Raw genomic sequence first — 12053 nt, 5'->3', positions numbered from 1 at the left:
CTTCCGCCAGTACCTCGTCTTCTACTTTCCAAACTTCACACGAGCTCTCCTGCGAACCTTGCAGAACTAGCACTCCTGGAAGAAAGGATATTGCGGAGATATAGCTTAGCCACAGTTTGCAAAGTAGACGAGGTACTGGTGGAAGTAAAGCTGTGAGGACGGGGCGTGAGTCGTGCTTGGGTAGCTCAGATGGTAGAGCACTTCCCCGCGAAAGGCAAAGGCCCCGAGTTCGAGTCTCGATCCAGCACACAGTTTTAATATGCGAGGAAGTTTCATATCAGCGCACACTCCGCTGCAGAGTAAAAATCTCATTCTGGACCCCTTATATTAGTTCCACGTCAGTGAAAATTCGTTATGACTGGGTGGCGTGTCGACTCAGCATGACAGAGAAAGCTTTCAAGGAAAGAAGATTTGGCTTCAACGTCTCGTCTACAACGAACTCATCAACAAGGAAGCAAAAGCTATCAAGATGGCAAAGAGCTTTAAATTGGCCTAAAAAAGCCACCTAAGCTACAGAGAATGCGCCTCTCGCGTGATTTTGGCTAAAATCGTCCTTGAATATTAAAAACCTCTTGCTCGTGCACTTACCAAATATAAAATTGAGGTTTGTGTAAATTTCACTTCAAAGTATTGTGAATTCTGAGAGAATAAATTTAACACAAACAGTCACCGTTTTGTCTAGCCTTCTGAAAATCAAACTGCTGCACTTGTAGTGGTTAAGTGTGGATCGAATTGTAAATGTAATGAATTTTTGCATAACGTTTACAAGAGTCTTCTTTCTTTCACTACTTTGACGAGAAATTTAAAAATAATAGTGTTAAGCCAGTGGCGTAACAGAGTGAGAGCATACCGAAACTCTCACGCGATGTGCATGCAGTGTGCTTTAGTGACTTCTGTTGGTCAATTTGAGGCAGCTTCCCAGTTTGACAGACCACAAGTGTCCTGGATCAAATTGTTCGCCTCCACTACTCTTGCATCACTGTAGTACCTTGTAAACAATTGTCGTTTACAGTCTGTATACTTCTCTTGTCTGAAATATGTGAACTTACTGGTTTTGTGTTGCAGAAAAAACACCTACTCAAACGAATAGCACCATCCATTATAAAAGTACTTTAGAATATAACGAGCCGTCTGTAGATAGTATTTCAGTCGTTTTTAAAATTATCTTTACTACCCAGGAGATTTCAAAGTGACTCGTGAAGATAAAATATTTTTATGACTGCGTAATTTACTCCTTTCTGTGGCACTCCAAATCTCATTAATGTATGGACAATAAGAACGGAAGATGAAGATGGGGGTGCTCAGATTAAAAGGAATATACGACAGGGGTGGAATTTTTCGCCTTTGCTGTTCATTCTGCGTGGTCATCAGAAACAGTCCACAAAACTTGTAAGAGTGTTGCGGGGTAGGATGCGCTGAGAAATAATCGTTAAGAAAAGAATTCAATATATTGAGCATAAGTTAGCCTATCAGGCCATTGCGCGCAAAGATTCAAGCGGCTGGCCGGAGACGGTGTCGCCAAACCTGTTCTCCGGTTCGCTTCCTAAAACCGAACAAGGGAACAATGGAGCATTACAAAAATCGGACACGGGACAGTAGTAAGTATAAAACTAGACCCAAAGTCTGAGTAGTCCCTTTGGTGTATCATCTACGCTATGATGATGGTGTTTGGTTTGTGGGACGCTCAACTGCGCGCTTATCAGCGCCCGTACAAATCCACAACCTTTGCTCAGTCCAATCGCGGCACTTTCATGAATGATGATGAAATGATAAGGAGAACACAAACACCCCGTCATCTCGAAACAGGGGAAAATCCCTGACCCCGCCGGAATCTAACCTGGGACCCCGTGCTCTTTTTTTTTAATCTCATTTTGTTCGTTAGAGTTCGTTGCAATTGTTCGAGCTGGACGTCCCCTGACGCCCGTTGAAGTTCGTTATTGATCCAGTCACTCAGTTTTTTTATTACAGAGGGTAGCTAACCGTCTGACCGAACACGCTGAGCTACCGTGCCGGCGTGCTCGGGAAGCGAGAATGCGACCGCGAGACCACGAGCTGCGGACACCACGAAGGAGCTCTCCGTCAGAGCCGAGCGATAACGAACAGCACAAGGGTTCGTCTGGTTGAAAAACTCGTTTTTACCGCATTCTTTTATGATTGCGAAACTAGGATCTTCAAGGCCATAGACAAGCAGCAAATTGATGCATTTGAGGTATGCTACTGGCACAGGATACTGCACATAAAACTGACCGAAAGAAGTACTAATTTGTCCAGTGTTGTTTTCCAGTTTTTTAGTCGTGTTGTGAGACGACATGGAGAAAAATGATCGTGGAAGGAGAGATCGAGGGCTATAGAGAGAGGAGGAGAACAGCGAGTACGTGGATGCATCAGATCAAAAAAGAGCTCTGAGAGAAGCTCGTAAACGTCTGCGATGGCGACGTCTGGCCCATGGGTCACGATGCTCAGCCATGAACACAACGAATTTTTATGACGACCATTATGATAACGGACTGAATGAACAGATTAGTGACTACTGAATATGGACAGAGGTTAAACCGAAGAAAGACGAAGGTAATGAAGAATAGGGAAAATGAGATCAGCGATAAAATTAACATTAAAGTTGCTGATCACGAAGTAGGCGAAGGAATTATGCTAACTTGGAAGCAAAATAACACGTGCTGCACGAAGTAAGAATGACATAAAAAGCAGACTAGCACAGGCAAAGAGGACATTTCTAACCGAAAGAAGTCTAACAGTTTTAAACGTAGGTGTTAATTTCAGGAAGAAATTTCTGACAATGTACGTTTTGAGCACAGCATTGTACGTTAGCAAACCAAGGACTGCGGGGAAACCTAGAAGAAGAGAATCGCAAAGTTTGAGATGTGATGTTACAGAAGAGTGTTGACAATTAAGTGGACATATAAGGTAAGAAATGAGAAGGTTCTCTGCAGAATCGGCGAGGAAACAGAGAGAGGATGGTAGGTGTGGTGTCACCGCCAGACACCACACTGGCTAGGTGGTAGCCTTTAAATCGGCCGCGGTCCGTTAGTATACGTCGGACCCGCGTGTCGCCACTATCAGTGATTGCAGACCGAGCGCCGCCACACGGCAGGTCTAGAGAGACTTCCTAGCACTCGCCCCAGCTGTACAGCCGACTTTGCTAGAGATGGTTCACTGACAAATTACGCTCTCATTTGCCGAGACGATAGTTAGAATAGCCTTCAGCTACGTCATTTGCTACGACCTAGCAAGGCGCCATTACCGGTTACTATTGATGCTGTAAAACATGTACCGTCAAGAGCGATGTTCACCATTTATGGATTAAAGTTAAGTATTCCACAGCTACGTACGTTTTTTGTTAGTCTCATTTCCTTGACCTGTTCCAGACCTCACGCCAGCCTGCGTGAGCTAAAACGCGTGGCTTTCGGCTTCCTCTCATAGTGGGTTGGCTGTCTTGCCAATCCACAACAGTAGGACATATATCATGACATCAGGGAATATCATCTATAGTACTGGAAGGAGCTGCAAACTGCAGGGGAAGATAGAGATTGGAATACATTCAATAAATTGTTGAGAACTTACGGTGCAAATGCTTCTCTGAAGTGAAAAGGTTGGCGCAAGATTAGTAACTCGCAGGGGGCCACAACAAACCAGTCAGAAGACTAGTAACTCCTTATTCTATACGAGGCTGTACTCCGTCTCTAATCACTTCCTCGTCGACGGGTTTGAAACTTTAATCAGTCACACTTTGTTTCCCAGAAGAGGGTTGAAAATGGTCGCCACATAATATTCTCAGTAAACTATTCGTAACAACAGTACTTCTACTTAGTGAAGAATTATGTCGAACTTCGCCACAAAACATTGATGGATGAATAAGGGGGAAAATAATGTTTTTACTCTTTCTCTCCAAAGGCTGGTATTTCCCGTTCTGGGAAATTCTCCAAGTTAGCCATTAGAAGATCTGAAATACGTAACTTCTAGTTTACGATCCTGTCAACATGTCAAGTCAAAATATTGTAAACCTCATTTGGTTAATTGGTTTTCTGTCAGATATTTGGTGACAAGAACAAATCATGCTTTTGCAACACTTAAAATGGCATCTACAAACAGTTTTCCAAATTAAGCGACAGTCTGCAGAAAAACGATGATATACAAGGAAATAGGTCATTTTCAGCGTCTGTAAAATGTGGAAGAACATCAATAAACGAGGGGCAATCAAAAAGTTTGCGTTCGATAGCTACACTAACTCCTTCCCTACATGTCGATGCTTATATACCTGCAGTGGCGTCGCGCTTGGTTGCACCTGCGCTACAGTAACGCCCTTTTGATCGCCCCTTATGCAATAAGAATGAGAGTAAATCCTATCGAACAATAATAGAGACTTTCCTTCATTTTGAAGACACTCAAATACTTCGTACATTCGCTGAGTGTCTAAAACGTCTCTTTGAAGTCTGTTAGTTTGTTAAGACGGAAACTAATTAGCTATTGCCTCTCTAAGACGTCTCCTTAAGAATACAGTTAACCGTGTAGAGAAGAGATAGTAATGAGTTAAATACTACGTTAGCTGGATAGTGAAGAGATTAAATGGCACGTTTCACGGAGAGACAGGAAGTGAGATTGATTTAGTATCTTGTGTTGATTTAGTATTTTATCGCTTTTCTTAGTTAAACACATATCTTTCTGTTTACTTCATGACAGAAAATAAGAGGTGAAACTTGCCATTGGTTATTAGTACCTATCTTACAATCTTTCATACAAAGATACCTGATTGAAAATGATCGTTTAAAAATGAATATACTAACTTATTCTGTATATTTCGAAGCAGAAATAAATTACAGATTTATTACTTGTGAATGCTCAACTACAAGAATAATATTTTGAGAGTGCAGATGCGTGTTATCAAATTTATATCTGGTTTTCGTTCCAGACGGTTTAAATTCAGATATTTAACTCATCTATTTCTTGCAGGGCCTTTTTAAAATGTCTTGGTATTTTGATACCTATCATAATACGTATGTTCATTAATGTCATTTATCGTTACTAACATTTCTCTTTCCTGAAAACTAGTGTAAAGTGTGGGTATAATGCTATAACCAAAACAATGTCTATAAAAGTTCAACTTATCATTAGTACAGAAAGGGGTCAGATGTATGGGTACACACATATTCAACAGTCTGCCAGAGCAATTTCCCTCTCCTGTGGAATGTGATGGGGTTTAAGAGCGGAATAATTAGCTGTTGAATAACTCCTTCAGCCTCATTGAACAATACCTTTCGAGAAACATTTGGCTTCATTGGAAATTGCGATGAACCTGTAGTCGAAAGGAGCATAGCCGGTAGTAGCAGCACGTTCTTTCATAAGGTTAGTATAACTAGAAGAAGGGGTTAACCAATGTTGTTTGAACAGAACATGTTCTCGATCACGTATTAAATAACTACTTTCAATAAAACCATTTACGACCATGCCATTAACTACAGAATTGGCAGACAACTTCATCGAACTTTATTTTTGCTTGTTTTTCGAGGTAGAGCGGACATTCAAGTTTTGACTCATTGTCGAATGAGGGTATCTTCACCCGAATACTAGGTGAGATAGCATTGGGGCGCAGGATGTATTGGGAGTGTTTGGGAGTCTAGATAAAACATTGTTTAGAAACCAAGCAAACGTTCTGAAACACTAGATCAGAAATGGAGGATGGGAACTCTTTGCAATTTAATTCCTGGTCAGTACATACCAGACAAAAAGAAAAAAAAAATAAGACCCTAGTTTATATGTAAGTGTAAGTATATTGGTATATGTGTGTACAGAGTAATGACTACGATATGCACAGCTGTAATCGCTAATCGAACTTGATTGAACAGTTCTTAAGCCACTGTAGTCTCATCACGGACGTGTGAGACTGAAGTGTCCACCAATCATAGTGATTCATGTTTCCTTTCCCTAAAGCCATCTCCATCTCAGATGACCTCGATGTCGAAGGAACGATAACTTCAACATTCCTGTCTTAGGACTGTATTCCACAACACGGTCCCTTGAGGCAAGCAGTATCACATGGTCGAGAGGATGCGGCGGCCACAAAAACCCGACGCATCCATTTAGACACGCTGCTCGGCGGGAACCACTCTGACGACTGGAGAACGAGTAGTTCTAAACTTGTTCCCGGTGGTCGGTGGTCGCGAGCGCGCGCGCTTCCACTGGCTGCCGGCCGCCGCAGCTGGACCAGTACTCCCGGAAGTACTTTCTATCAGGCTCGCCGCCTTTCCTGCCTTTTCTACGCGCTGACACGCGGAGCAAACTAATTGTCCGTGTGCTCCGTACGCGGAATGTCTACCTCGAACTTTCTGCGTGTTTCCAGGATCACTATTCTAGTAACCACCTGTCTTTGTTTCATTATTTTAACTTTCTTCTTCCTTTCCCTGGTGTTTGTCCAGTATTTACACGGTGACGGATGTCAGAGGATGGCCACTGTAATCGTCCCTCCACTCCTCCCCTCACTCCACCCCGTCCCACGGACGTATTTTGTATACTCGGTCAATAAATGTTTGCGAATGGTGTAACTCGTGGGACATTGATACTAGCCCGGCATTCAACTAATCGGATATGGGAAACCACCTAAAGACCACATCCAGCCTCTTTGGCACACTGGCCCACGTTGTTAATCTGCCGGGAGGATTGCAACCAGGACCGGCGCTCCTCCCCGAATCTCGGAAGCACCATGCGGCTATATGGGTAGGTCTCATTATTTTAACGCATATTCTAATTTATTTCGTGAATCCATTTACTAAGACTTTGTCTGAACGGAGCGAGGTGGCGGAGTGATTAGCACACTGGACTCGCATTCGGGAGGACGACGGTCGAATCCCGCGTCCGGCCATCCTCATTTAGGTTTTCCGTGATTTCCCTAAATCGCTCCAGGCAAATGCCGGGATGGTTCCTTTGAAAGGGCACGGCCGACTTCCTTCTCCATCCTTCCCTAATCCGATGAGACCGATGACCTCGCAGTTTGGTCTCTTCCCCAAAACAACCCAACCCAACTCTGTCTGATTAATACTAAAATGACGTGGATCGTAAAATGCCTTGACTGTAAACTTATATCGAATTCTCTTCTACTACCTATACAGCGGAAAGGACACAGCAGACAAACTACTAATCTTTGTAAGTCCATCTTTGTATAAGGTGGTTGCAGGACCTTGGCTGTTCAATATAGAACGTCAAATCAAAACTCCTCAGCCCAGTCAAATTTTCAATTTTATTTTATTTGTGCAACTAGTTTCTGCGCTACATTATGCCATCTTCAGGCCCCATGACCGACGTAGGAAGAATCCCACCACTGGTCCAGTCAAAATAGAGGCCAACTTCAGTGACTGGTGTCCGTAGATTTCTTCTTAGCCCAGCGGACCAAGTGATGATCGAAGGGATCACTGAATGCTCGACCATATTTTGATTGGACCAAAGATGGGACTGTTCCTACAAGTCGGTCAGGGGGCCTGAAGACGGCGTAGTGTAGCGCTGAAACTGGTTGCACAAACAAAATAAAACTTGAAATCTGAATGGCTGAAGGTGTTTTGATTGGATGTTTTAGATTAATAATCGGCCGAACGTGAGGACTGAATCTCTCTTCTACTTTCCACAATCTCCTTGATCTGAGTAATCCTCTCCTACGTCAATTTTAGTATTACAACGATTTTTGTTTTAATATGTGCTGAATAAAAAAACTTAAATCCTCCCGAACAGACCATTAAGGCCCAATGGTACTGATCGGCCGCCGTGTCATCCTCAGCCCATAGGCGTCACTGAATGCGGATATGGAGGGGCATGTGGTCAGCACACAGCTCTCCCGGCCGATGTCAGTTTCCGAGACCGGAGCCGCTACTTCTCAATCAAGTAGCTCCTTAGTTTGCCCCACAAGGGCTGAGTGCACCCCGATTACCAACAGCGCTCGGCAGACCGGGTGGTCACCCATCCAAGTGCTAGCCCAGCCCGACAGCGCTTAACTTCGATGATCTGACGGGAACCGGTGTTACCACTGCGGCAAGGCCGTTGGCAATACGTGATGAATACAGTATGAATTTCCAGTTATTTCCAGTTATTTTTATGAGAGAAACTTCAGTTCCCTTTTCTTTATTGTTATTTAGGCGGCATCGGACTAATGACTATTCTCTGTAAGCTCCTTCTGAATTTTTGGACTGAATACTAGAACTTACTCTACATTTGTACACATTAATACTATACAGGGTGAGGCAGCTAGGATAGACTACCTCAAATAAATCCAGACTGAATAAATGTATCGATGTGTGCTTTTCACCAAATGTTATAGCTGGCAATAAGGAGAATTTCCTGATGTTCACAAGTAGTTTCTGTTGTCTACAGTCGCTGAATTGCGACACTGAATTTTCTGCTAATGGAGCTATACACTTTTGATTGTGGCATTAGAAAGAACTACTTCAATGACGTAACATATATAGGACTTGATCGACATTATTAAGATAATAGAACAGCAAACCAATGTCCCACCGAGAAGAGAAGAGGTTCCACAAACGTCCGTTGTATTATATCACATGAAATCAAATACGTAACTCAGGTATGGTTCTTGTGTTTATGTGTGCGCTTGAAACCAGTCAGTCTGTGCTCTGCAGTTGTTGAAGTTAGATAACTTGACGTAAAGGTATTGAGACATTCACAATGTGTACCACATTCGAAAAAGTGAATATCGGTTATGGAGAAGATCGCTAAATCACTAAGGCCGCGGTGCGGTTGCACGCTGAAGAGTATCCAGATTGTGCCAAACACCCACGATCTCTATTTACAAACATTATAAAGAAAGGTCTAGAGACTGGAACTGTGGAGAACGAAATATGTCAACGAAAAATAAGAGTAACTGATGAAAGAAATGAAATAATATTTTAGCAGCAGTAACACAGAATGGAAGTTTCACCAAGAGGCATTTCGGACGTGAGAGAGGGTTGAACCAAAGGAGTGTCCTGCGAACGCGACATTCGATCGCATTCATCCTCAGCACATTTTGCTGCCTCTCAGGTTCATGGTAATGACCTCCAAAATCCAAAAATGATTAAGATTATCCGAATCTTATCTACGAAACGTGCAAAATGACACGGCATATATATCAAAAATTTTTTTAAGGATGAGGCATCGATTACAAACCTTGGGCAAATTAATCTTCACAAAGTGCGCTAATCGTTATTTCAAAATCCACGCTGGCTCAAATAATTGTATAATACCAACTCTCTTGGTCTATCAACGTTTGGTGCGTGTTTTTCAAGACCCACATCATTGGTCCCTTTTTTTTTGTTGATAGGAATCTAAATACACTCAAGTATCTAGAGTTTCTAAGCTGAGCTGCTATCGCCGTTATTGGAAGACATCCCAATGGACTTAGGGCAATCAGTGGGTACCAACATATGGCAGATGTCCCTCCCTTTCCGGAAATGTAATGGCAGACTCTCTTTGGAGAGCACTATAACGGTCGTTCAGGAAACGCAAAGTGGTCTGCACGCTCACCAAACTTAACACTTCTACACTTTTATCTACGGCGAAAAGTTAAACGAGTCGTCTATTAGGAAACACGGATGACCCTCGAAGGCATGAAATTTCTCATAACACGGTCCTGTGCTGCCGTTAACTCAGATATTCTACGTGCAGCATTGTTTCTCCAGATTGAGTTTATAGCTTGTGGCAATGCTCAAGGTCAACATTTTGAGCATCTGGTATGACTGCCGTGATAATAAACACGCGAATCGGACCTGATTTTTGTGTTTGCTTACATTTGGGATAATGGGGACGCCGTTTGTGGAACCGATTCTGCATACATAGGGTGTTCGGAAATTCCCGTTACAAACTTCTAGTACTTGTAGAGGGGAGTCAGTACATAATATTTTGAACAGAAATCCAAGTCCGACGGTTTAAATTCAGATATTTAACTCATCTATTTCTCCTTTAGGAACTGAATCAGGCGTGAAGCAACATAATTATTAGGTAACAATTGGGAACTACGCGTAACGAAACATCCCTTTATCATTTAAGCACATTTGTTTGTATTCACACTTAAACGGTATGTGTTTACGAAACAAAAAAGAACCCATTATACTGCATATATAGAACAGTGCTGATGCCTTACAAAAGCTGCTCGATATGGCGACCACCAATACGGAAATTGTGCCTACGAAGCATGTTCTGGTACACACTCTGTTGTGGCGTAACAAGACAGCTACGCCGCACTGAAGTAGCCGAAAGGCACGCGTTAATCTCACGTAGGCTAGAGAGAGGTCTGAAACAGGATACGTAATGAATGGTAGCAAGAAAAGTACGTAGCTGCTATAATACTTAACTTTTAATCCATCATTTGTACACAGCATTCCTTGATGATACAAGTGAGACTCTATCTTAAAATGGTTAATGGCGCCTTGCTAGGTCGTAGCCATTGACTTAGCTGAAGGCTATTCTAACTGTCTCCCGGCAAATGAGAGAAAGGCTTCGTCATTGTAGTCGCTAGCAAAGTCGTCGTACAACTGGGGCGAGTGCTATTCCGTATCTCGAGACCTGCCTTGTGGTGGCGCTCGGTCTGCGATCACACAGTGGCGACACGCGGGTCCGACATGTACTAAGGGACCGCGGCCGATTTAAAGCTACCACCTAGCAAGTGTGGTGTCTGGCTGTGACACCACACACTCTCCGTTCCACCTGACGGCTCTTCAGTTTCTAGTGCAGTGGCCAGAAGTGATGCCAGCTGATCTTCCTCTGTCGCTACAGGAGTCTCGTAAATTAAACATTGCATAGGACCCCACAAGAAATAGTCCATGTCATCCTGTCTACTCTAGTGCATATTAGGACAAGCAGTTCTGAGACTTTTCTCTTTCAATCACCTGACGTGGACGCGTTACACATCTGAAGTGAGACCGTTGTAGAAAGAAAACGTTACGTTTCCGCACATGGGTTCCTATGCAGAATGTTATGTACTCACTCCCCACTACAAATCCTAGAAGTCTGTAACGATTCTTTCCGAACACCCTGTATATTCCTTCTGGATTATTTTGGGTGACCTGTCGTGCGCAAGAACCATGCCGAGTTAAGTGTTTGTTTGCATTTGGCATAACAGGGCAGAAGTTTCTGGGATATCTTCTCACTGTGCAACAGGGTTTACGGTTCTATGGACATGGATCACTCTATGGCTACAATCTGAAAAAAACTGAGGTAGTTTACTTTGATTTTTATTCAGAATGTCAACTGATTTTCATGCGAACGTATTAACAATATATCGACCCCGTAAGTCAATACATAAAAGCGCTGCCTCCTTAAATAGTTATCTGTCAGTACATTAATGATAGCAGAACTACTTCGAACTTTAGTCCACGCAAAAGGTACGCTAACCAGAGAAAGATATGGGCTCTCTCGGCCTTGTTAAGAAACAGATAAAAAACGTTATTGATAGCACTTCCTAGCAGAAACTACACAAAAGAAAAATTTTAAACACGTCATTTGGGCAGTTGGGCGTCAGACGTTACTCAGTCCGCAAATCGTGGTTTGGCTGTTAATGTCAGAGCCTCTAGGTCGTGGGGTCCGGTACTCGATTCCAGGGCAGGACAAGGATTTTCTTCACTTGGGGACTAAGTGTTTATGTTGTCCTCATCATCTCAACTAATCTTCAGCGACGCCCAGGTCGCCGACATGGCGTCAAATAGAAAAGACATCCACCAGGCAGCAGAACAATCCCAGATAGGTTCTCCTGGGCAACAATACGATACGATCATTTCATTTCTCCTATTTCAATTCCACCTGGATATCCAGCTTCTAACAAGTCCTCCAGATCCTTGAACGTCATGCAATCCATTTGGCCTAAACTTCCCTACTGGAATATATGAAAACCACACACAGTGAAATTTGCTACCGGTATCCCGAAAAACTACCTGCTCTCTACATCATGGTCTACCTGCACACCGAGAGTCCAAGTCCAGCTGAAACGCTCTTTAGGCCGGCAGTGAGGAACTGAGCCTCCCTGTCTGCGTCGCGTCGACACCACAATACAAATGAGCAGCAACGTC

General features: G+C 43.1%; 1 pseudogene; it reads right to left on the bottom strand.

Annotated features, from left to right (window-relative positions):
- Nucleotides 1–7924: 7924 nt before the first annotated feature.
- LOC124796670 lies at nucleotides 7925–8042 on the bottom strand (annotated as a pseudogene).
- Nucleotides 8043–12053: the final 4011 nt, after the last annotated feature.

This window comes from Schistocerca piceifrons, chromosome 4, assembly GCF_021461385.2.
Source record: "Schistocerca piceifrons isolate TAMUIC-IGC-003096 chromosome 4, iqSchPice1.1, whole genome shotgun sequence".
Taxonomy (NCBI): domain Eukaryota; kingdom Metazoa; phylum Arthropoda; class Insecta; order Orthoptera; family Acrididae; genus Schistocerca; species Schistocerca piceifrons.
This window is presented reverse-complemented; position numbering and strand designations above follow the sequence as displayed.